General features: G+C 38.4%; 1 protein-coding gene across 1 annotated transcript in view; it reads right to left on the reverse strand.

Moving 5' to 3' along the window:
- GPR63 (G protein-coupled receptor 63) overlaps window positions 1–20,646 on the reverse strand; it is a 52,434-nt gene extending 31,788 nt beyond the window's left edge. Inside the window, exons 1-2 of the mRNA XM_072642883.1 lie at window positions 20,511–20,646; window positions 13,842–14,006 (exon numbers count right to left, since the gene is read on the reverse strand). The gene's annotated coding sequence lies outside the window, so the exon portion shown is untranslated. The remainder of the gene's footprint in view (window positions 1–13,841; window positions 14,007–20,510) is intronic.
- Window positions 20,647–25,942: the final 5,296 nt, after the last annotated feature.

Here is a 25,942-nt window from a genome sequence, read left to right on the forward strand (position 1 = left end):
GGCTGCCACTCAGGCATGAGGTTCAAATCAGCTGCTCAATTACCCCAGAGGCTTTAAGCTGAGGGCTCCAACAATGGACACTGGCTGCTGTTGCTGCTGCCTCCTCGCTGCCTGGAGCCAGGATTAGAGGAGGACTTGCTCCCTTCTTGATCAGATTGAAAAAGCCCTCTCACTGACCTTTGAAGTGTCTTTGTCGCCTGTGGGTTGGGGGATCTGAGAACCTCCACTGCTGCTGGGGATTCCACCCCTGATCCCTGCTCCAGCCCTGCTCCTCTGGTGCCCTATGGCCAAGGCTGAGTTGTGCTCCTCTTCGCATCCAGTGCAACAGACTTTTTCTGTCAGCCTTCCAGGTCACCCTGGGCTTGAAATCTCTTCCACTTCATTGTACTCTGGCTTCTGCTGCTCTAGAATTTGTTGAGAGTCATTCTTTACAGGTATTTTATGGGCTTTGGGGGAAGAGCTAGAGTATGTGCGTCTTTCTGCTCCACCATCTTGGCTCCACCCAATGATGGAATATTATTGTGCCATAAGAAATGACAAGCAGGATGATTTCAAAAAAACCTGGAAAAATTTATGTGAACTGATACAAAGTGAAGTAAGAAGAACCAGGAGAACGTGGTATGAAGTAATAGCAATATTGTACAATGAAGAACTGTGAATGGCTTAGCTATTCTCAGTAATACAACGATCCAAGACAATCCCAAAATACTAATGATGAAGCATACTATCACTCTCTAAAGAACTGATATTGTCTGAATAGAGACTGAAACATGCTACTTTTCACTTTCATTCTTTTTTCATTCAAGTCTTCTTATACAAAATGACTAATATAGAAATATTTTACATGATTGAACATGTATAGCCTATATCTGATTGCTTATCATCTGGGGGGAGGGAAAGGGGGACAGTAGGGAGGGGTAGAATTTGAAACTCAAAATTATCATGTAAATTTCTTCTTTTTCTTCCCTTACCCCACCCTCTCCAGCAAATTCTAAGAATCACAGAATTTTTAGTCTAAAGAGATTAACTTGCTTTTAGTACTCTAAATGTCAGAATCTTGTCCAATGACCAACAAGTAGACATTCCTGGAGAAACTAAATCATAACCATCTTGATATCTGCAACACAAATGAAATGAGAAGGCAAAAGGAAATTGCAACTAAATGGGAGGATAGTATATAGGTTCTCCTTAGAGAAACATATAAAAGACTTAATGGACATGGTTTTATTGCATGTTTGAAGACATTAAAAAACTATTTCACAGGACATTTAGTGGTCTAATATTGCAGTGCTAATGTTAAGTATTTTAAAAAAATTAGTCTGAAAATATTTTCCATTGACATGTCAATATCTGTTGTAGAGGTTGAAGACAGAGAAATTCTATGAATTAAGTCAAAATATACTTAAATCAAAAACATACATATACTCAAAATAGGATCCCAATGTGAATCTAAGCACTGGTGAGGAAAACTATAATATATAAAGTCCACGACTTGTAGACTACAATGAAGCCTCACATCTATAGATTTTGAGTACTTTTATCAAAACAAAAAACTAGAGGGTGATGAACATGGCAAGCCCCAAATAAAATACTCATCTCGTTTTTTTTGTGTGAGGTTAACAGACAAGAAAAAAAACCTGTTACCAATGTGGAAATCATTCCCAAAGCAATGGTGTGCCTACAGACCACAAATCATTAAAGCAAGGATCAAAATGCAAAACATCAACTTGTCTGTTGCTCCCCTTACCATTCAAATAATTTCCCAACCAAACCTCATGGCCTTAACCACCACTTTCCTACGTATGCTATCTCTCCCATTTGAACACATGTCCTTCTTGAGGACAGAGACTCTCATTTTCACATTTGTTTTCCTAATACTTAGAAAAGTGCTTGCATACAGTAAGCACTTAATGAAATTTTTATTTTCATTATTCATAAAAATAAGAATAATGGCAGAAGTATGGCATGCAACTAAAAGGTACCAACCTTTCCTGGCAATAAAAAAATTACCAATGCTAAAAGATGAGAAATGTATTTTGTAAAAAACAAAAGAAAGAAAGAAAGAAAAAGGAAAGAAAGAAAGAAAGATTTTAACACAGATTGAAGAAAATCTATATAGACGTTTAACCAAAATAAATCAACTGCCACAGTGGGAGAAATTCAATAAGAAAAAGTTCATATAAAAACTTATATTCTACTAGTATGATTGACATAACATGAAAGTGAGCAAATACAAGGTATACAATGTAATTTCCAAAGGCAGAAGATGTTAATAACTGGGGGCTGGAGGGAGAGATTGGGAAATAGGAAAAAAGAGGAGATCAGCAATTACCTTGTTTAGGTGGTGACTGAGTTGTGTGCTCTTAAAGATGAATGGAATTCTATGAGTTGGGGGGGGGGGGGTGGCGATAAAAGTACCTTCCACTCATGAGGAATACTTTCGTTCCAACATCAAACTAAATGTGACAAAAGCAGAGAGGTTCCTATTCCTCTCCATAATCTTCCTCATTTTCCCAATCAAAATGAACAATACTTCCATAGCACTGATTCCCAAGGGAGGAGGAGGAGAAGAGCAGCAGCACAGAGTTATTTTCAGTTCCCCCATTAAAAACCTGTAGCCTGTTACCAAATTCAAATTCTACCACTTATAATATTCTCAACGGCACCAGAGTCCCCAGGTAACCTCATGGAAGACAACCTATTTGTGCAACTACAAAATTAAAATTTAAGGAAAGAACTCAAAATTCTGTCCTACAATATGCAAATAAAATTAAATGTCAGACTATATTTCAATAACGAACATAAGGGAATATACAGGGGTACTAACATTCTTCCTGAGTGGGAATTTAGACAAACAGCACAGATTGAAAGACTATTCTGCTCTACTATATGCCATTTCAAAATTTTAATTTTGAAGAGCAGTTCTGACTCATTCTCAGAGATAATGACAAACCTGTTTTGACCTGATAACATCTCTATGAAAGGGGGGAAATATGAGACACTTGAGAAGATGCTGAAAAAGCTAAGACTTTCTTGAAATATTCAGGGTTTAAAATTTGATTTTGGAGCTCCAAGTGACAACTGTGCAGAAGCTATGATAGAACATTATTTATCAACTGTGATATCCTCCTCCCCCCTTTTCTTTTCTTTTTTTAATCAAGAGAATGCTCATTCAAGAATAAGTAGTTAGGTTTGACAATACCACAAGAGTACCGAGAAATAAGTCTGTAAAACCATCAGTCAATAAATATTTATTTAGTGCCCATGATGTGCCAGGTACTTTCCTAAGTACTTAGGATACAAAGAAAGGCAAAAGACAATCCCTGCTCTCAAGGAGCTCACAATCTCATGGGCAGAACATGCAAACAATTATGACAAACAAGCTATATGGAATAAATTGGAAATAATCAACTGAAGAAAGGCACTAGGATTAATGGAGAATTAGAAAAGGCTTCTTGTCAAAGGTGTATTAGCTGGGAAATCAGCAGAAAGATATAAGGAGAGGGAATATTCCAGGAAACAGGGATAGTCAGTAAAAATGCAAAGTCAAGAGACTGAGTATCTGGTGCAAGGAACAGAAGACACTGTTATTACCTCTGACTCTAGCTACGTGACCATGCACAAGCCATTTTGACTCAGTAAGCCTCAGTTTACTCATCTGAAAGGTGAGGACAACACTGGCAGGACCCACCTCACAGGATTATTGTGAAATTCAAATGAGATAATGTATAAAGAAGTTTGCAAATATTAAAGTTGCTACATAAATACTAGTTTTTATTGTTTAGTCCAACCTTCTCATTTCAAAATAAGGAAAATGAGACTCAGAAGAGAGAAATAACTTGCCTGAAGTCACATAAGCAGCAAAGGCTCTAAATAATTCAAGCTAGACTTCCTCTAGCTTACATGTTTCCAAAGTGGGCAATACTGCCCCCTGGGAGGTACTAGAACAATGTGGGGGGGGGGGGAGGAATAGTAGCCTCAGATGCAATTGGGGGTATTGAAAAAAAATAAGAGTTGCCCTAACCTAACCCCAGGGGAGGTATTGAGTAATTTTTTTAAAAGGGGGTGGTAGGCCAAATAAATTTGGGAACCTCTGCTCTAACTCACTGAGAAAGCCTCAGAATACTACCTACAAGTCCTCAAGGGAGCCTGCACAGGCAGCTTTCCCAGTAGGATACGGATAATGAAGGAGTCAGAGAGCCTGAGTTCAAACATTGACTTTTACCACCTACTACTCTGTGATTGTAGGGTATTTGCTTTGACTCTTTGGATCTCAGTTTCTCCATCTGTAAAATGGTGGAGGGAGGGTTAAAATAGATGATCTCTAAGGTCCCCTCAGGTCCAAATCCTGTGACCCTAGGATTGGAAAGGATAAACTCCTCAACCGGTGGTAGGCATGGGGCACTGACTATGTACAAGATGAAAGAATGAATGATCAGAGAGAATCAGGAAGGGAACCAAGATAGTACAATGTGGTAAAAGCCAAAAGAGAACATTCCGGTGAGGTTGGACTATAAGATAAGATATTGAAGGGAGTATGTGAAGACCAACAAAAGGACCTGAAACTTGGTCATCAGGACACTGGTGACCTTTTAGGAAATAGTTGCCGTTAAGTGACAGAGGAAAGACCCAGATTTCCTGGGCTGAATAATAAGTAGGTAAGGAGGCAGGAAGTATAGACTGTTCCCAGAACTTTATCCATAAAGGGATAAAGAGAGAATAGGGAATGGTTTTAAGAGGATAAACAAAGGAATTTAAGCTACTAGAGGGAAGGGGCCATTTAACAATAACAATAATACATAGCTAGCATTTGTGTAGGGCCCACGATGTGTGCCAGGCACTATAAGGACTTGACAAATATCTTATTTGCTCCTAAGGCAAAACAGAGGTTAAGCGATTTGCCCAAGGTCGCACAGCTAGCAAGTGTGTGAGCTCACATTGAACTCAGGTCTTCATGATTTCACTGAGCTTCTCTAAAAGAGATTGCCCTGTGCTACTGCAGTCAGGAGAGGTTCTCTGGGACTCGTTCTATGCTTTGAAGGAGGTGCAAGATTTTCTGAATAACTTATATAGCGCTTTAGGGTTAGAGAGCATTTTATGCATATAACGGGGCCTTCACAACAGTAGTGGGAGTGAAGGCCAGTACATTTCTCCCAATTTTCCAAATAATGCCAAGAGACTTCCCAAGGTCATATAGGGTCTGGGGCAGAATCTGAACTTGTCTTCCTGACTCCAGGCTCAGTATTCTATGTGTCCAGACACAGTAAGAACTTAATAAATGTTTGGTGAATTGAACTGAGGGGAAGGATTTCGTTTTGGTTTGTTTTTGAACATCTTGTTTTGTTGGAAGAGGGAAAGAAAATGGATCCTATTTATACTCAGAAGGAATGGAAATAGAAAAAGGTTAAAAAAAAAGAGAAACAGTATAATTGATAAAATAAAGTCACTCTGACTAAAGGGGGCAGGATGAAAAACATGATAAAGTTTCTCACAGATTAATGTAGGTAGGAGGGATCCAAAAGAAGAAGGCTAAAAGTTTTTATTTAAGAAAGACTTTAGAGGTTTACTTTTTAAGAGTTTGACAGGGAGGAAAAAGCAAGAAAACAAAACCAGATACTTATATTGAAAGCAGAATAAAAGTACAATAGAGTTCAACCTCTTCATTTTACAGATAAGGAAAAAGGCCTGGTGAGGTGAAACATCATCTATGGGGTAGATTCAAACCCAGGTCCTCAGACTACAAATCTAGCTCTCTTTCCATTGTCAGGAAGATGCCCTACTTAGCTTTATACAGTGGATATTCTCCTGAGCAGCTGAAGAGAAACCTAATTTTAATCAATGCAATAATATAAAATGTACTACCTAGGGAAAAGAGAAAAAAAACCTAATAAATCTTTTTTATAAAGCAAAGATTTCTCCTGTAAAAGAACAGTTACCTCCTAATATGTGTTTTGCCTAATTCTGTATTTTTACCTATCATATCAAGCTTGTTTATAGCAAAGAACTGTAATAACAACTTCTACACTTTAATCAATCAATCATTAAACATTTAATAAGCACCTACTATGTACTAGGTACTATGCCAGTTGCTAAGGACGTAAAAAGAAGCAAGATAGTCCTGCCTCAAAGGAGCTCACAATCTAATGATTATACATATAAATAAGTTACATGCAGGATAAATAGGAAATAATTAACTGAGAGAAGGCCCTTTAAACACACACGTATAGTAGAAAGAGTACTAGACTTTAAATGGGGAAGATCCGGGTCCAAATTTTGTCTCAGACACTAGCTATGTGTTCCTGGGCAGGTCACTTAATCTCTATGAGCCTCAGTTTCCTAATTGGTAAAATGAGAATGTTACACTTGATAACCTCTAAGTTCTCTTCTAGCTTTAAATATAAAGCCATATGACTAAACTCCACCTAAAATGTCCTGCATCCATGCAGTATCTCTGGGTATAAAATAGCCTACTTCTTCTTGCTTCTTAAAAAAAAGTGATAGAAAGGAGGGCTATTGGTTTTAATCAAGAAATGTTGAATTTTCTTTTTGAGGCACCACCAAAAGAGTTTTTAAAACAAAAAGAACCCAGGTGATGAAATGGCTTTGGCTTTTCTCTTACAGCAAGAAGTCACCAGGGAGAAAAAAAATAAAGTGTCCCAACGGAGGACCCAGGGTTTTTGTTTGTTACTAGTTTCCCACTGATAGTGTCACAAGTGACACCACATTTCAGTAAAATGGCTGCTTCCAAGTTCCAGTGGAAACATGCCAAATATAATTAAAACCTTCAAACTCTCATGTGGCTGGCTCAGAGGAACATGAAACTAGAGGGACTCGCCCTTGCAACTAAGTGTCCATGGCTGACTCTCCTAACCAAATTTTCTTAGTCTTAACTAAGTAGAAAGTGATTAGACAATGGGTTGACCATTACTTGAAGAATGGTCACTATCCCTCTCAAAAGGCAATCTATTACTTACTTGATCTTCTACCACCCACTGCTTATTCCCACATGTGCATTTGACAGTTTTATTATGCTCTGATAAGGTCTACTTTTCCTTTTATTTCCACCAGAAGTAACAATGTACAAGGCAGTAACTCACACTGGTGTAGCAAAACAGTAAATATATTTGCTTGTTTTTCCTCCATATAAACTGTGAACAACAGCAGGAATTATTTTGTACTTGACAGTCCAAATGCAAAATCTGACATACTGCCCAATGACTAACCAAAAAATATTCTAAGAAAAAGAACACTGCAATTTCTCTGGGAGGAAAGAATTTCTCACTGAATATTCATGATGCTAGAAATGAATAAAATAAGCAGAATTTTACATTTATAAGAAGTAGCACAGGTTCCAGAGAAATCATATGCCTAAGTCCCAAATATTAAGCAGACAGAAGAGATGACTACTTTCTCCCTACAAATCTCAGATACTGACATATCACACTTATCTACTGCAATAAGGAATTTTATATGCACTAGGTTAGCCTTAGATACTTAACCTCTGAGGGAATTTAAAATCATAAGTACCTCATTACAATACAGCTTTTTTAAAAACCTCTAAGAAGATGCTGTATTTATGGATCCCAGGGTTACTATTAAGTATAAAGTTCTCATATATAAACCTCAAATTTCATTCACTTCTGAACGGTATCACTTTCAGATCAACATAAATCATTCAAATGTGAAAACAAGGGAATAAATTGGGGTTAAAATTCAATGTTTTACTCCTTTAATACCCATTCTCCACATCTCTGCCCACTGACATCCTTCAAATTCTTCAAGGTAAAGCTCAAAGGCTACCTCTTCCATGTAGTCTCTTCTGATCTCTCCAGCTAAAAGCAAATTCTCTTCAGTTTTTTCTACAGCACTATTTTTTTCTCCCTCTCTCTCTTTCTCTCTCTCTCTCTCCCTCTCTCCTTCCCATCCTGTATGTATGTGTGTATGGATCTATGTATCTATGTACATATGTTAGATTTCTTTCCCCTAGCCTCATCCTTTTTAATGATAAGCTCATGAGAGTAAGGACTGTCATTTTCCTCTTTGTATCTGGAGTACTTCAGTGTAATACTTATACGGAGTAAACATTTAATAAATTATTGTGGAACTCAAAACTAAGAAAAAATGAAAATAAATTTATTTCAATAAGAAAGAAAATAAATATAGATGTGTTTAGTTTACTAACATTAAAGATTAATTTTAAAGTCTTTACTGAAATCATTGATGCTAGTCATTTCCCCCTTATCCCTTGTTTTACTATTGTATTTTTATTTCTCATCTACAATATTTAAGAAAATGACAAACTCAGATTCTTGCCTTCACCTGAGATCAGTTGTCAATCATTACCAGTTATAAAGGTCACATCCCTATTAGCATTTAAATAGCACTTTTTTGGAGGTCATTTGTTTATTATTCTTCCTCTCTAAATTTACTGATCTTACATCACATGTTTTCAGTGTACAACTTTCTACCTGTTCCCAGGTAGGAATGGAGTAAGAAACACAAACAGAAAAGGTCTCTAAGAATTCTCTGTGGAACTGGTGGTGGTGTGGTCAAGGCCACATGGCATTACTGAAGCCAATAATAGTTTTAATATCAAAGAGACAAAATAAATTGGAGCTTTATAAGGAAGAAGATGAAGTGTCATAATTTTGAGTAGTCTGGTGCAATAGAGTAGGAGGTGGATCAAATAGCACCTTAAGTTTGCAAAACACTTTACAAGTAATACCTCATTTTATCCTCACAACAATTCTGAGAGAGGTGCAATTACTATTCTCAGTCTATAGATGATAAAACTAAGGCAGAGATAAAGTGACTCGGTCAGAAACACACAGCTAGGAAATGTTGGAGGCTGCATTTGAATTCGGGTCTCCCTCACTCCAGATCCAGGACTCCATCCACTGAACTACATGTGGCCCTCTAGGCCGAAGGTTTGCCACCCCTGGCCTATTCACTTGAAGACCTTTTTATTCCAAGAAGGAGAGGGGAAAACAAAAAACAAAGACTTTTCTTCTTCAAAAAAGAGGCTGCTGAAATGTTGCACTCATTTTAAAATAAGTTTTGAATGAGTCCCTCTTTTAAAAATAAGCCACCAAGACACGCACGCGTGCGCGCGCACACACACACACACACACACACAAAACCATTACTGCAATTTGTCACCCAGGTTAATAAAAGATCAAAGGAGAAAGAGAGGAACAGAGCTCAAAGCAGAGTATGTTGAACTTTCCCTACTAATGGCAACTCCCAGAAATCTGATGCAATAAACAGTTGGATGTGACTACGGGAAACTGGCAAATTGGACAATGAAACTGAACAGCTTAAAAAGAATATGCACACTATAGTTTTCTAAAATATGGCTTATAAACTTAAACTCCTGACAAAAATGAAAAACACCACCTGAAGACTAGTGTTTAGAGAAAGGAGCCATTGCCACAGAGAGATACCAGACAAAAATGAAAAATGTACCTGCTAGGAAAAGTGAGATTTTAAAATTGGAACTAGGAAGTGTGAAGAAGCAGTCTAAGCACCATGCTATCATGTCTTGACACATAAAACTTCATTTTCTATTTTCAAAAGCAAATACTGTGTCACCTTACTTATTAACCTGAGTCTAGAAAGTGACATACATATAACTGAAACAAATATGTATGTACACATACGTGCATATACATATATACTGCCGCTTAATATATAGCATGTAGATTTTGCAGAGATCTTTTTTCCTTTCCCTCCTAAGCCCCCTCTTGACCATTTTCACTCCTCATTAGCAAGTGCTACAGAAAGCATAACACCATTTGGTAGAGAAAGAAGTTTTGATGACAGAAGCTAAAACGATTGGGTAACCTGAGCTCTGGGGACTAGCCATAAGCTTCAGTGACATAAGATTATACTGGCACAGGTCAATATTTTTAAAATCCATAATTTTACTTGTGTGGATAATCCATCCACAAACCCAGATCATAAGTCCTCCAATAATCAATGCAAAAAACCAAAAAATATCTGGTGGCCAACCTTCTGGTGATAAGTCTCTGCAAATTTAGCTAGACTAATCTTTAGTTAATAATCCACTTAAAAAACTTTTGAAGCTAGTAGGGCCTGAAAAAAGTTCTGCTTCACTATCTGGGAATACATTATCTTTATGCCACAAGGAGTCAATGGAGCAGGAGGGTCTAAGAGGGTTAATTAACACAAAAATTTAGACAAACTAGAGATCAAATCACATTTACTGAAAATGCATCTTTACAAAGGAAATAATTCAAGGTTACACTAAGGCAAGTGTTCATTCTCAAAGAGTTTCCATTCTATTACTATGGAGAATAGAAAGTTAACCATCTCATTTTCTTCACAAAATTACCAGAAAAGCATCTGAAGTTTCTTTTTACTTCATGCTCACTCTTACATCCAAAGAAGTTCATTTAGTTCTTGCTCCCTTTTCAAGACCAAGCCCAGTCATTATTCTATTTTGAGGTAAAGTACACATTATCCTAAAAAAGTAATCTATCCATGTGAAAAAAAAAATCTCTCTTCACAAAAGTTGATATATTAACCTGTCAAGTGTAGTTCTGCATTCACTTGAATGTCAACATCTAGAGTAAATACAACTCTACTTACATTAAGAGGTAATACTTTCTTAACTGTCCTTTATTTCTCTTTTCACATTTTCCCCATGTATAAAATAGGAATAACAATATTTATAATGCCCCCTTAACAGGGTTGTTATATGGAAAGTATTTTGCCAACCTTAAAGTACTATTTAAGTGAGTCATTATTTTAGTTTCTTTAGCCCTCAGCCTATCCAACAATTCTAATACCTTGGAGTCATCATGATTACGAAGTGAAGTGATCCCTCATATGCTTTGGGTTTTTTAAACTAAACACCATCAAACCATGATGACTCCAAGGGAGTAAAATTATTGGACAGAATGGCAATTAAAAAACACTAAAATAATAACACCTCATTTAAATAAATATTTCAAGGTTGGTAAAATTCCACACAATAACTTTGTTAAGTTAAAAGACATAACTCAGTTTAATGATTCATTAAGACAGTCTAGTCTAACTTCCATCTTGACAGGGCATCTTCCATCTGAGGCCCTGAGAAACTAAGTTATTTGCCTAAAGTCACACAGCTACTTTACGGCAGAGTCTGTCTTTTCCCTCCCTGATCAACATTCTTTCCATTACAACATGATGCTGCCATACATTCTGATCAATAAGACAAATGGTATTTAACATACCCTAACAGATCCTTAGACTTAACATGTCTATTTATTTTCAGACTTATGCTTTACATGTATGTCTATTTTTAAGAATCAGAAAGTGCCACTTGTTACTTCAGACATCTATTTTACAACGAAGGGAGACAGCATCTTTTTTCTTCTGGAACAGTAAAACATGGGAGTTTCTGGCACTGCAATCTTCAATTTAAAATTATTAAGTGTGATGTATATGTATAGCATATATAGTATGTATGTTTGTATTATATATGTTACATGTATGTTTTATGTAAAATACATAGGCTATCTTCATCATTTTTATATTAAAGTCTTTTAATGATAAAGGAACATAGCAACAGGCTAAAAAATTGAAGCAGCTAAATTGTGACCCACTATCATTGTCCATTAGAATTAGTTCATAATCACCTTCACTTTACAGGGTCAGAAGACACTCCACTTCCCAGCAATGGACATGAATTTGCTCTCAAAAGAAATACTTCGTGTATATTCAACAAATGAATAAAATACTTACTGTATACAATTTATGTGCAAGGTGTTACAAAAGATACAAATAAGTCAATAATGAAGTATTAAGTGTCCACTATGTGCTAGGCCAGGGGTTCTGCAAAATTTGGAGGCAGTCCAAAGGTTTCGTTTAAGGATCTAGTGGGTCATATGTGGCCTCAAGGCCATGGGTTTCCCAACTCTGTGCTGAGCACTGTATAACTAGAAAAAAGATAAGAAATAGCCTTTGTCTTCAAGAAACTTACATTCTATCAAAGGAGATAAGTTTAGATAGGGATAGAATGTGTACATATATGTATATACACATATGTATATGCAAAATGTAAATATGAACTAAATAAATGCATAAATGCAGGAATGGGGGTGGTGGTAACTAGCAGAGAGGATCTCAAAAGGCTTAACATAGAAGGATGGTAGAGCCAAAGCTGGAAGGAATCTCAGGGTCCATCATTTTATAAATGAGGAAACAGCTCCAAGAAAATTGAGCAACTTACCCAGTGCCACACAGATATTATCAGAAGGGAGATCTGAACTAAGACCCTCTAATTACCAAGCCAGGGCTGCTTTCACTGTACCAAAGAGGTGATATTCAAGCTGAATTTTGAAAGAAAAATTTGAAAAATATTGAAAGAAAAGGGAAATACATGAAGAGTGTATTGCAGTTATGAAGGACAGACAGCCTGCACAGTGAAAGAGACAGAGTAGACAAAGTGCCATATCTAATAGCAAGAAGGAAAGTGTGGCTGAACCAGAATGTGTTAAGTCAAGAAATGTACTGTTCGAGTGAAAGGTGCAACAAAGAAGGTATAGCTCCTGACCTCATCTCTAGTTTTGTACAAAATTTATATTGTACAAAATGCACTCAGGTTCACAGTTATGAAATACCCAAATTACTTCACTGAAGCACCACCTTCCCTCTATCTCCAGCCAGACCCTGTCCAGGCTAAAAATATATTTGCTAGAGTTGCCAAAGTGATGTTTGGGTACCAAGCTCCCTGCCACCTTCTATGCCTGCTAATTGTTGGGGCTTTTTCCCTTTGTTTAAAAAAAGACAGCAATTTAGCCCTACAAAGAAAGAAAAACTGGAAGAAAAACTTCTGTTCTCCCATATATTACCCACTATGACTATACATAATACCAGCAAGCCTGAGCCAGTCTAAATGAGTTGACGGTAGGAGATGCCATATTTTAATATATAAACAACAGAGGAAGCAAGGAAGGGGACAGTTGCTATATCTTCTGGAGGCTTAACTTTATTCATCAGGCAAGAAGGAGCCATTGAAAGTTTTGGGGCATAGTGACATGAACCAATTATCTAGCCCAATCCCCTATCTTACAGATGAGGAAACTGAGGCTAAGTGACTTACACAGTAACAAAGCTAAGGTTCAAACTCAAATCCTCTGACTCCAGAATCATTTTTTTTTCCCCTGCAACGATACCTACCATATTTGCAAGGAAACGGTTTCTGTTTGTGGTACAAAAGAGCTATCATTTTGGTTCTAGGCTTTATTACTGCTCCAAAATAACAAATAAAGATTATGCAAATTCATTCATTCCCTATAAATTTATGTATCCCAGCTCCTTCCTTAAGATGATCACACAGATGCCAGTAAGCATAAGTAATAATGAAAGTGAAGCAGTGGGGAAAGCAGTGTGTTTACATGTGAAATGAAGAATATTAAGGTACCCTGAGAATTTTTTTTTTAATTAGCCAAATCATTAAAGCATTAGGATTTGTTTCTTCAATAAGAATAACAGTAAAAATATAGATAAGAAGCAGGATGGTAAGTGGAGAGATCATGGTCAGAAGATTTGAGTTTTAATCCCTCTTCAATACTGACTAGTTCTATGACCTTGGGAAGTTACTTAACCTAATTCTCAATTTCCTCACCTGCTAAATGGAGAGAACTCCCATGCTACCTAGGTCATGTGTTCAATTTGATTCAATCTAAAACACATTTATTAAATGCCTCCTATGTGCCAAGCACTGTGTTAGATGTAGAGTATAGGAACTGGACCTGTGATTTCAATGGTATAGGAAACTCCCTTCACCAGTACAAACAGGAATTTTCACTGCAGAGTGGTATAATCATAGTTACCTGCAACATGGATAGGTAAAATGATTTGCCCAGGATCACACTGCCAGTACGTGTTAGAGGAGGAATATGAATCCAATTCTTCTAACTGGCTTTCTATACATCATGATACAATGATGAAGACAGAAAACAGCATGAAAACAGTCTTGTACATGGGAAGCTTAAATTCTATTGAGAGGAAACAAGATGCACACAGATAAATACAAAATTGATACCAAATAAATACAAAAGTAATTTTGAAGCAAAATGGGGAATTATGAACAATTGGGGAAATTGGGAAAATTCCCATAAGGAGAAGACATAGAAACATAAAGTACTAATTAAACGGATAATATTATCACCATGGAAAGTTCAAAGTTCCCCTACTAACCTGATTTTAAGAGCTGCTATACCAGTCAGAACAAAAATGTGGGAAAACATTACATACAGAACCTGTATTCAGCTGCAAAAGATCATGAGAAAGCCAAAGAAAGTAAAAAAGGTTATGGATTTAAAATGGTTATTTTAAAAGTGAATGCTCTCAACTGGAAACTTATTCTAGTGGTTTCATATATTTAAAAACGTAACACAATTTGTACAATATTACTTTAGGAAAGTGGTAAGACTATTAGCCTTTTAAAGATGGCTAGAGGATTTAGATTTAGAGCTGCCTCTGGGGATCTGGAAATATTGCGATGAGGGGGTTAGGAAAGAGATAAACACTTTAACAATATATTTATTCCCTTCCCTTGAAGGGATGTTGTGAGCATCAAATGAGATAATATCTGTAACACATAGGAGGGACTCTAGAAATGCTTATTTCCTCCCTTTCCTTCTTCATGTTAAGATGACAGGACTTTTACGATCAGGTCCTTATTCTCCCCCAAAGGCCAATGTCATACCTGGAATGCTCTCTCCACTCTTCTAAGACATACTTATTTTTCAATGAGTATGACTAAATCTGACTAAAACACTCCCTAGATACCCCAACTATAATGATTCCATCTTTCTCTCAACTCCTATAAGTAGGAAATTTGCAAATACAGCCAACTGACTGCATTACTTTATGGAAATTTTGTAATCTGGAGCTCAACAATAAAGAAAAGAATCACTCTCCTCAGGACGTGTTGAATATGACTATGTCCTGTCTTCTCAATTAATCTGTAATTACTTGTGGATATAACCTGAGTCTTTTATAAAATATAAAACAGTACCTGGAACACTCGAAAGCTTGCTCAGTGATTCTAATTTGAGACCCTTAATGAAAATCATTAAGAACTGCTCCTTGAATTTGGCCAATAATTAACTTCAACAAAAACTCTGGTTTTGAATTTACCTCTTTTTTTTTTTTACAGCCTTAAATCCCATCACTTGGTCAACTAAAGTTTGAGGTTTTCTCTACTTTTTTTGATAGTGAGATTCTTACAGGCCTCTACATTTTAAAAAAATCTTCCTTTAACATTATTTTCAAAATTTTTAGATTATGATTAAACTATATCTTTCGGAACAAAGAATCTCAGATGAAAAACTAGGGCTCAAAAGAGGGGGACCAAAATTTACATTAAAGATTAACTCTTATTCATAGAATTTAAAAATCAGAGACTAGATCTAGGAATCAGTCTGTTTTAACCATAGTTCAAACATAAAGGTTTTCTGCAAAGAAACAAAAGTCTTATCATTATCAAGCCAACTCAGTTGGGCTCCATTTGGATGATATCAGGCACTGTGATAATACTAGAATTACTACTAATGGATGCAGTTTATGAAGAGGTTGATTTAGGCTCAGTATATGAAGAACTTTCTAATAATGATGGAACAGGCTGTCAGTGAGTTCTCTATCACAGGAAATAGTAAAGCAGAGGAATAATGACAGAGTGTGTTGTAAAAATGAGTGCTGAAAAGGGGTGGAGGTCAGACTAGATGTCTTCTGGGGTTACTTCCAAATTTACAATTCTGTCACTTCTAATAACCATGCAAAATTACCTACAGTAATGATGGCTCAAAGGTTACAATTTTAAAATCACTTGCCCCATAAAAGTCTTGCGAAAAAGAAAATAGAGTATTATTTTATTCCCATTCTACAGCTGAGGAAACAGAGGATCAGAAAACTTAAGTGACCTTTCTATCTACAGCCATATGTCTAATGAATGGCAGAACTGGAACCTGAATGCAAGTCCAGTATACTCTGTGACACATCGAACAGTATGACGTGGAAAGAGCGCTAAATTTGGGAGTTCAAATCACAGCTCTGCCACTTACTACTTATGTGACCATAGGCAAGTCTCTGTGCCTCAGTTTCTTGGTTGGAAAATGAAAGGGTTAAAATAGATGACCTCTAAGTTTTCTAAAATTTCTAGATCTATGATCCAACATGAATGTTATCTTAATGGATGTGTTCCTTTCTAATGAGTTTTTTTGTAGGTGAACCCTCAAAAGCATTTGGCTAGAAATATGTTTTACAGTAATCAACAGGGAGCAGAAGGAGGTGGCAGATTTAAGTTAGTTTCAATAGCTATATAAATTTACCTTTTTCAAAAAACTCATAGGTATTTTAACCAATTCATAAAATTCAGAGACTAAAAACTGCTAGAAAACCATCAGTTTCTAAAATTATTTTTTCCAAGCATGGTTCAATGCTTGAAGCAAATCCTTCACTAGAGTATGTAAGCCTGCCCACACTGCAAATTACTGGGAATGTTCTTCATGTTTTGTGGTTGCAAAAGTACCTACACATTGTAGTCAAATCCAGTTCAAATTAAAGTCACATCTGGTCTAAAAAAGAAAATGTCAACGTAAAAAAACCGTCAACTAGCAAAACCCCATCCATCTCTAAAATGCTATGGTTTTCATTCAATAGCCAAAAAAAATACCAATTCCTTGTTTTTCAATCATATAATTATATGGGAGCAAAAAAAAAAAATCAGACACTCTCAAACCCTAAGAATAAATTTTAAAATGAATATTTAGCTTCAAACTAAATTGCTCTTAAGAGTTTTTCTGCCAAAGTTAAGAAGAGGGTGGGGACTTTTTTCAGCTTTGTCTTTCTATCTTTTGTGCCTATCTAAGTACCTGGAACACAATAGGTACTCAATGAATATGTGTGGAAATAAACAGAAAAAAACAAAAAAATCCTTTATTGTAAGACAACAAAGGGCACCTGCAGAAAATATGTACACATGTCTTGCAATCATACTAGTAAATGAAAAAAAAATCCTCAAATGCTGGTCTGGGTAGTCAAATAGTCAGGGTAGTACTACAGAAAGATTAGTGGATTCAGAATTAAGGAACCTGTGTTCAAATCCCAGCTCGGCTGTTTATTACCTGAATGATCATGCTTTATTTTTTCTAGTGCTAAGAATGTGCCTTGGACATAAAAGATGCTCATTTAATAGTCAGTGAATTGAAGTCACTTAAGAGCTCAGGCTTTATGACCCTTAAGGTTCCTTCCATCTCTAAATCTAGGAATTACTACTTCAGCTAACAGCTGACTTTATACACACACACACGTATTACATGTGCATATGTATATATGTATGCATATATACATACATGAGAGAGAGAGAATGTGAGTGTGTGTGTGTGTGTGTGTGTGTGTGTGTGTGTATCTCAGATTTGGCAATTAAGTATCAGTGATGTGCCATCTGACAGAGATGTTGGTTGTTGGTCTGTCACTGAATCACTTGACTTTAAATACATTGTGCTTAAGCTATCCATTTATTGGCCCTTCTTTCAAATCCACCATCTAATACAATGTTTCCCAAAATGAAATACTCAAACTTCTCTATCTATAGCCTGAATCCCAGGGAGGAGACTTGAATGCTCTCCAATAAATCCCCAGGCATTGATGGCTAAAGATAAAAGGAAAAAAATCTTCAGCAAATTTAAGGAGCTATTCTAGGAAGAAACACTTACCTTGGTGGACATAATTTTATGAAGAGTACTACACTTTTGAAAGTAAATTAGAGATGCCTCAGCAATGTGACAAGAAACAATATTTTTTAAGAGTCTGAGGGCAAAAACATCTCTTAGTAGTGACTGTTCATGTCTGTGGCCCTTGACCAAGTCACATTAAGAGTTAGCACTGAAAACAAAGGATACAACAGAATTAAAAGGAATTTATACCAACAAAAAAATGATAGTCACTAGGGACTGCTTCTAATGCCTATAGCTCGGCTCCTTAGGCATATGACTTAGCAAGTAAGACTTGATCTTGTCAGTGATGACTGAATGTGAATGCACATTTCATAACAACGTTTAAAACATTCAAAGAGAAGCACTCACTAAACAGCTATTATAATCCATCAAAGAGAATAAACTCAACTCCAAAATTTCAATGCAGAAGAACCAATCTGATAAAATCCTAGGAACTAAGTTAAAAGCAGCTTGTGAACCCATTATGATGAAACTAGCTTCCTTGTTTTTCTCCAGGGTCCAGAAATTCTGAAATAAAAAGGTAACTAGAGTTTAGTGGAAATTTTTAGCATTTGATTTAAGTAATTGGTTTTCAAATCTTTTTCAGCTCATCACAAGTTTTCAGGTGCTAAAGATACTCAGTTTAGGGACAAAGGAGAGATGTCCTAGTACTTTTTAAAGGATTGTGAAAATATTGTGATCAGAAAAGATCATGCTGTCCAAATATAATTTACAAGTATTAAAAGTTTATTTTGGACTGATAGTCTGTAAAAATTCTCCTATTACAACTAGAATTTCTCTCCAACTTTCCCTATCAATCCATTTTACAAGCATGAACATTATACTCCTTTGCAGATGTAAGAGCACAACCAAGACAGATTCCAGAAGAATTCTTTTGACCCTCTTCCCCACACTTAAAAAAATCCCATATGCCATTACCTTCTTGGGTTGACCTTACACAGTCTCTTCACCTTATAAAATGGCCTTGATTCATTTTTTTAAACAGAAATGTCAACAAAATTTTGCCTATCCCCTCATTTTAGAGATGAGGGAACTGAGATCCAAAAAAGTTAAGCAATTTACCCAGCCAGTTACCCAGCAAGATGAGGACTATAGTAATTATAAGCTTTTGGAATTGAAAGAAAGCTTGGGAGCTTAGTTTCCTCAGGCTATAAATTGAAGGGGTTAGACTAGAAGACCTTAAAAAAGTTCTTTCCAACTCTAAATCTAAGATCCTATTATCTATTCTATCTCCCAGAAAAAGAAAGGGAAGCTAAGAGTTGTGATCCGTACAAGATTACACAGTGAGTAGCAGTGTCAAAACGTGAACCTGAATTCTTACTTCTAGACCAAAAAGTCTTTTCTACCACATTATGCTAAAAACTCATTATATACTGAGGCACATCACCTTTGGATTCTTCAAGACCTTAACCTTTAGCTAAGCGATATTCTCGCCAAAATCATCTGAGTGAAACTTGGTAATACCTTCTAATTATCATTCCTAGATATAATAGGGTTTTCCCAGTTTAGGTTCTCTCAAACAGATTGAATGAAAAGCAAATTCACCAAATAAAATAAAGGAGAAATACTGATAAATATAAAGAGAGAAGGGGGTAAAACCATACTATTACATTTTCACTGGACACTGCAGCATGATTAGAGAAATTTCTGGACTTCCAACATGCATTAGTATGTAGTCTACATTTTACAGTAAGTACTCATTTATAACCTGAAGGGGAGAGGGTGGGGGATAAGGGACAAAATTGGTATGAAGGGATGTTCTTTCTACTACTATGGTTATCCTTAGTAAAAGCTTGAATTCCAGAGAAAAAAAGGCTTCTTCTGCAAAACTGGATAATTCCAAAATAGGGAAGGATAGAGAGGAGGAGGAAGAGGAGGAGGAGGAGGAGGAGGAGGAGGAGGAGGAGGAGGAGGAGGAGGAGGAGGAGGAGGAGGAGGAGGAGGAGGAGGAGGAGGAGGAGGAAGGAAATCAGCTGAAGAAAACAATCTGAAATGAAGGTTGCCTTGAGAATTTAGCTAAGGAAACACTGAAAGACACAGATATACATCTGCCTCCAGTTCAATATTAAAAGGTACTATATGCCCCTGAGTTATTTGCCTTTCCCAAACTCCTTCTTCCCCAAACCAATTCTTCATCCAATTCAACAGATACCAGTTAATAAAGCATTGTGATATTTAACTACGAAGATGGCAAGGACGTTGTCCTAAGGTTCAAAAGGTTTCTAGATCTTTTCTAGTTCTCTCCTCCCCAACCTTCTGAATACTTGAAATCATATGCCAAATTGTACTAAGTACTCTGATTTCCAAGAAGGCCTAATTGCTTAATGATCTCTCCTACTCTGGAGAAGGGGGAAGGGGAGGGAGGGTTTAGGGTTAGTGACTTAAAGGACTATAAGAGAAGGGGCAAGTTCAGGGTAAATGAGTGCCCATCCAGTCCACTGGCTGGCATTTCCTCTAGAAACGCCACTGCTGCCAGGAGTCTTCCCTCTGCTGAAGGGGGTTCCGCTGCAGAAAATGATGTCTCCCATCGCAACTGGAGGTTCGCGGTGCCCGAAAATACTCAGCCCCTAGTCCCAACTTCTGCAAATTCAGGCAGCCTGCAGCTTGCCGCGGGCTCCCACGTACCTAGGCGCCTTCCGAGAAACGCCCCAGGACAGAGCCCTTCAGCACTCGCACCCCCAGAAGCCCCGTTGCAAGGTCCCTCCCCACCACCACCACCACCACCGCGGATAACTGCAAGAGAAGGGGGAAAAGCCTCACCTCGGACAAAGGACAAAGCCCGGGGAATCCCTGCGGAGCCCGAACGGCGTGGCCTGAGCCCATCCCTGGGGAACTTTCCGGACATCGCAGCTCTCTCCTCGGCGCCGGAAAACAAAAGCTCTCGTGCAGGCTGGAGGAGGTGGAGGAGGAGGAGGAGGAGAAGGAAGAGAAATGAGAGGAAGAGGAAGAGGAGGAGGGGGAAAGAGGCAGCGGCGGCGGGAGCGGGAGCAGAAAGTAAGGAGCATCGCTCGCGAGCAGCTTCTGCAGCTGTCTCTGTGCGCACAGGGCGGTCCGCCTCCCCCGGCCCCCCGGGGAACCCGGGGCTCCCTCCTTAAAGGAGACGTCCCCCGTTTGGAAAGAGAAGCGGGCAGCGATTCCGTCGGTCGCCTCCGTTACAGACGCGTATTCTGGCTGCGTGTCCTGGGCACACCTTTCTGGGGGGAGCGAGCTCTGCCCCGACACCTCGAGGCCCACGTCCCAGGCTACCTCCACTTGGGAAGCCGGAGGCTCCCTCCCTGCCCGCCACCTCCAACCACCCGGCTTGGCCGCCACCCCGGCGCAGGCTGGGGAGGCTCCGAGCGTTCGCCGCTGCGGCTGCAGCCCGAGCGCTGCGGGAGGAGCGAGGCAGAGAGGAGGGCGGGGTGGGGGCCGAGGACGGGCAGATTCCAGGAGCGGGCACGTGGCGCCGCCCCAGCCTGCGAGCCCAGCCTGCTCCAGAAGCCCCGGGGCCCGGGCCAGCACCTCCCCCGACTCCCCGGAACGCCCTGTGGATGTCGGGTCCCCAGGCCGGCCTGCTGCACATGGCTCCGGGGCTCGCCTTCCCCCTCGGCCCCCTCCTCCTCTTCCCTCACCCGCCCCTTCCTCCTCTCCTAGGCTTACCAGAGCCAGGCTTTTGAGGAAGGTAACTTAGCGTCCCTAGAAAACCGGCGCCTTCACCGACCAGGAGAGCGGTGCTCGCAGGGGCCAGGTGTTAAAGAGGTCCTGGGTCAGCGCCAGGGCCTCGAGGCTGACCTCTCCCCGCGGGCCCCCTCCCCTAACCCCGGTAGGAGTTGGTTCCAGAGGGGCCACTTGGCTCAGGAGGACAGAAGCGATCCAGGCCTCCAAGTCCTTAGACTGCGAGGTTGCAGCACTCTCCTCTGGAAAGCTGTCACCTGGCAATGCTTATCTCCTACCTGGATTTCAGGATTAAGAACCCGATTCACCAAGGGTTTCCCTCACCTTTCGCTCCCTCACTGCCTTAGCCACTGACTAATTCACAGCCGACCCCTCCCCAAAGAATTTCCGGGGTGGGGGGGAAGCGGAGAGCCATTTTTTTAAATCACTCACTGCATTTACTGCTGCTACAGCCAGAACTAGAGGTGGGCAAAAGAGACAGCTCCCTAGAGTGCAACATGGGCGGAGGGAGGACTGGAGGTGTGCCATGAGAGACAGTTTTTATTGTTACTTTGTATAAACGTGAACTTTTTCTTAATCCCATCTTATGGATACTTTCTTTCATGATTAGTTCAGATCACATTGTGTCATAGTAAGGGCTCAGGGTCTACCTTAGACAACGCACAAGGAGCACAATTGTCATATTCAATTCACCAAGGAAGGGATTCAATGACTCCCTTTCTGATTGAATTGAATCAGGAATACCAGAGCCCAAACTCTGCCTCTTAACACATTCAATATAGTAACAGCTAGTGTTTATATAATGTTTTAAGGTTTGCAAAAGCACTTTGCAAATAGTATAACATTTGTCCTCACTGTAACTCTAGGGGTAGGCCCCATTTTGCAGATGAGCGAAGTGAAAGAAGGTAGACATTAAGTGACTTGCCTAGGGTCACATAGCTGTTGTCTGAGGCTGGAGTTGAGCTTAGGTTTTCCTGAGTTCCAGCAATCTAATCCATGGTGCCACCTAGCTGCCCCTTTGTTTAACCTGCCTGCCTTCTAAGCACTCTTCTAGCTCTTTGCCTATGGCTTTGTGAGCTATGAGCAAGGCTGTTAACCTCTCAAGCAATCCAAGCTCTCAAAGTCTATCCAGTGATGAAATCATAAGTCAAGAGGTAAAAAAAAAAAAAAAAAAAAGAGGTTTAATTCAACAAACATTTATAAACGGAAGCAGTGTGGTTTAGTCTATGGAAAGAATGGGCTGAAGGTGGAGTCCAAGGATATAGAATCAACCTCCTGGTACTGCTCCTATACATCTATGTGACATTAGGCAAGTTTGCTTATCTGCATAGCTATTATGTAAAAGGAACATTTTCTCAAGACATAGTACAATGTGATTCCCATGCACAAAATTTCCACCCTTTTGTTTCTCTTTGCTACTGTTTCTGCCGTTCTAATCATTGTTGCTATCCACATGAGACTATTCTGTTTTCTTGCGATAACTCACTGAATTGAGCACTTCTGGAGGAAAAAGAAGGAAGAGATGAAGCTAGTTTTGTTCTGGGATGCTGAGGGAGAACCAAGGCAGTAAAGCATGATAGGAAGAACATTGTATTTGAAGTCAGGAGACCCCCAAACTTTGCTATTTACTAGCCATGTACCCTTCGACAATTCACTTAATCTCTCTGAGCCTGTTTTTCCATTTGTAAAATGATTTGCTAACTATTTCTCTCTGAAAGATATTTTCGTTGCCTACCTCACAATGTTGTATGAACATCATTTGAGGATAAAATAATATATATGAAGCATGTTGTTGTATTGTCCATTCTTCTCTCAGAGAAGAAGTCCCAACATCAGGATTTTTTCCAGTGAATCTCATCTGCTTATTATGTGGCCAAAGTATTTAAGCTTCAGCTTCATTATTTTACCTTTCAGTGAACGGTCTCAATTAATTTCTTCAAGTACTGACTGATTTGATCTCCTTGCTGTCCAAAGGACTCTCAAAAGTCTTCTCCAGCACCACAATTTGAAAGCATCAATTCTATGACATTCAGCTTTCCTTATAATCCAATTCTCACAGCCATACTGGAAAAGCCATAGCTTTGACTATTGACTTTGACCTTTGTCAGCTAGGTGATATTCCTGCTTTTTTAGTATGCTGTCCAGATTTGCCATAGCTTTCCTTTCAAAGAGCATGTTTCAATTCATGGCTGCAGTTGCCATCTGCAGTGATGTGTGAGTCCAAAAATATAAAATCTGACCCTGTTTCCATTTATTCTTCCTCTATTTGCCAGGAAGTATTGAGACCTGTTGTCAAGATCTTAGTTTTTTTGATGAGCTTCAAGTCAGCTTTTATACTCTCCTTTTTCACCCTCATCAAGAGACTTCTTAATTCTTCTTCACTTTCTCCCATCTAGAGTGATATCATCTACATATCTGAGATTGTTGATATTTCCCCTGGCAACTTTAATTACGGCTTTTGATTCATCCAGCCTGGCATTTCATATGATGTGCTCTGTATATAATAAGTTAAATAAATAAGTTGACAATATACAGCTTGTTGTAGTCCTTTTCCAATCTTAAACCAATCAATTGTTCCATGTTCTATTCTAACTGTTGCTTCTTGGCCAGCGTACAGTTTCACTGGAAACAAGATGATCGGGTTCCCATCTCTTTGAGGACTTGCCACTTTGTATTGTGATCCTAGGAGTCAAAGATTAGGAAACTTGTAATGGTTAGGATTTATACCAGGCTCTAAGATTTACAAAACACTTTATATTTGTTGTCTCATTTGATCCTCACAATAACCCTTTGAGGTAGGTGCTATTATTATGCCCATTTTATCTAACACAGGATCAGATAGCTAGTAAATATCTCAAGCAATATTTGAATTCTGATCTTCCTAGGTCCAAGCCCAATACTCCATCCACTGGACTGCCTAGAGATAACTCAGCCTAAACCTTTTCTTTCACAGATAAGAAAGTAAGCCTAGAGACATTTGCCCTAGGTCATTGGAGATTTTGTTCATTGTACTGCAGAGGTGGAGAACCTACAGGATCCTCTAGGCCCTCAAGTGAGACCCTTTGACTGAATCCAAACTTCACAGAACAAATCCCCTTATTAATAGTATTTGTTCTGTAAAACTTGGATTCAGTCAAAAGGCCACACCCAAAGACCTAGAATTCCACTTGTGTCTTTGTAGCCACAGGTTCCCCACCCCTCTACTTCAACAGCTTATACCAGTGAAGATGTAATTTCTTTATTCTGAGAGGCCCAATTGCAGGTTCCTATTCATAATATTATCTACCAATGTGTAGTCTGCCAATAGCTTTCTATCTTCTAATTTTATTACTGTTCTCTCCTTTGCATTCCATTCCAGTGGAGTTACTAAATATGTGCAGCCTTGTCTAATTGTTGATAAATATTATTTTATTTAGTTAATCTAACCAGAGATGAAACTGGAGAAGTTCATTGGGATATTCACCATCTCCCTTTAAAAAAATGTATGAGCAATATAATTCCTTAACATTAATAACACATGTTAACCTGATTTGCCATCTCTTTTAATTCTCCTTTATCACATAAGAGACAAAGCATGGAGAATTTTTTTTCATTTAGCTCATTTCTTTACTTACTTTACACTGGGCCTTTCCTCATAATAGTTACTGAGAAGTAAATTGACTTTTTTGTGTCTCATTTTCTTTGTTTGCACTTTCTATACGAATAGTACTTGAATAGCACACAATCACAGATAGCGAGAATCAGAAGAAACCTTAGAGTTTATCCAAAACAACATGTTCAATGTATACATGAGGAAATGGAAGTTCCAAAGAACTGTAGTGATTTACCCAAGTAATGGGGAGAAGGGACTGATTTTAGAAGAGGACCTAGCTCATTATCTTTTGTATTGAAAGGTAATATTACTCATGATGATGCCTATGATCCTTATTCATACGTCTGTTTTAAAAGATAGTACTTCAATCAGAATGTGATTATTATTTTCAGGTCCTATCTCCCACGCTCATAATTTACTTGTACAAAATTACATAAAGAGCACCCAATAGGCCTTCTAGTCCAGCCCACATTTAAATAAGGATCCACTTTACCTTCATACCTGACAAGTAAGCATCTAGTATTTTACCTGAAGATATACACTGAGGAGGAACCCACTAGTTCCTGAAATAGTCCATTCTACTTTAGGACAGCTCTATTGGTTACCAAAACAACAATAACTTGCATTTATATAGCACTTACTATATGTGCCAGGAACTACAAGTATTATCTTATTTGGTACTCACAACAATATGAGGTAGGTGCTGTTATTGTCCTTCTCATTTTACAGATGAGGAAACTGAGGCAAATAGAGGTTAAATAATTTACTCTGGGTCACGCAGCTAATAAGTTTCTGAGACTGGATTTCAATTGGGAATTTTTTTTCCTCACATTGAGGATAAATTTGCCTCTTTACAATTTCTGCCTGTCTCTCTTAGTTCTACTTTAGAGGGCAGGGCTTTACCTGCCATTTATGAATTTTTTGAAAAATATTTTGATAATTGTAT

This window comes from Notamacropus eugenii, chromosome 2 (genome assembly GCF_028372415.1).
Source record: "Notamacropus eugenii isolate mMacEug1 chromosome 2, mMacEug1.pri_v2, whole genome shotgun sequence".
In the NCBI taxonomy this organism is placed as follows: Eukaryota; Metazoa; Chordata; class Mammalia; order Diprotodontia; family Macropodidae; genus Notamacropus; species Notamacropus eugenii.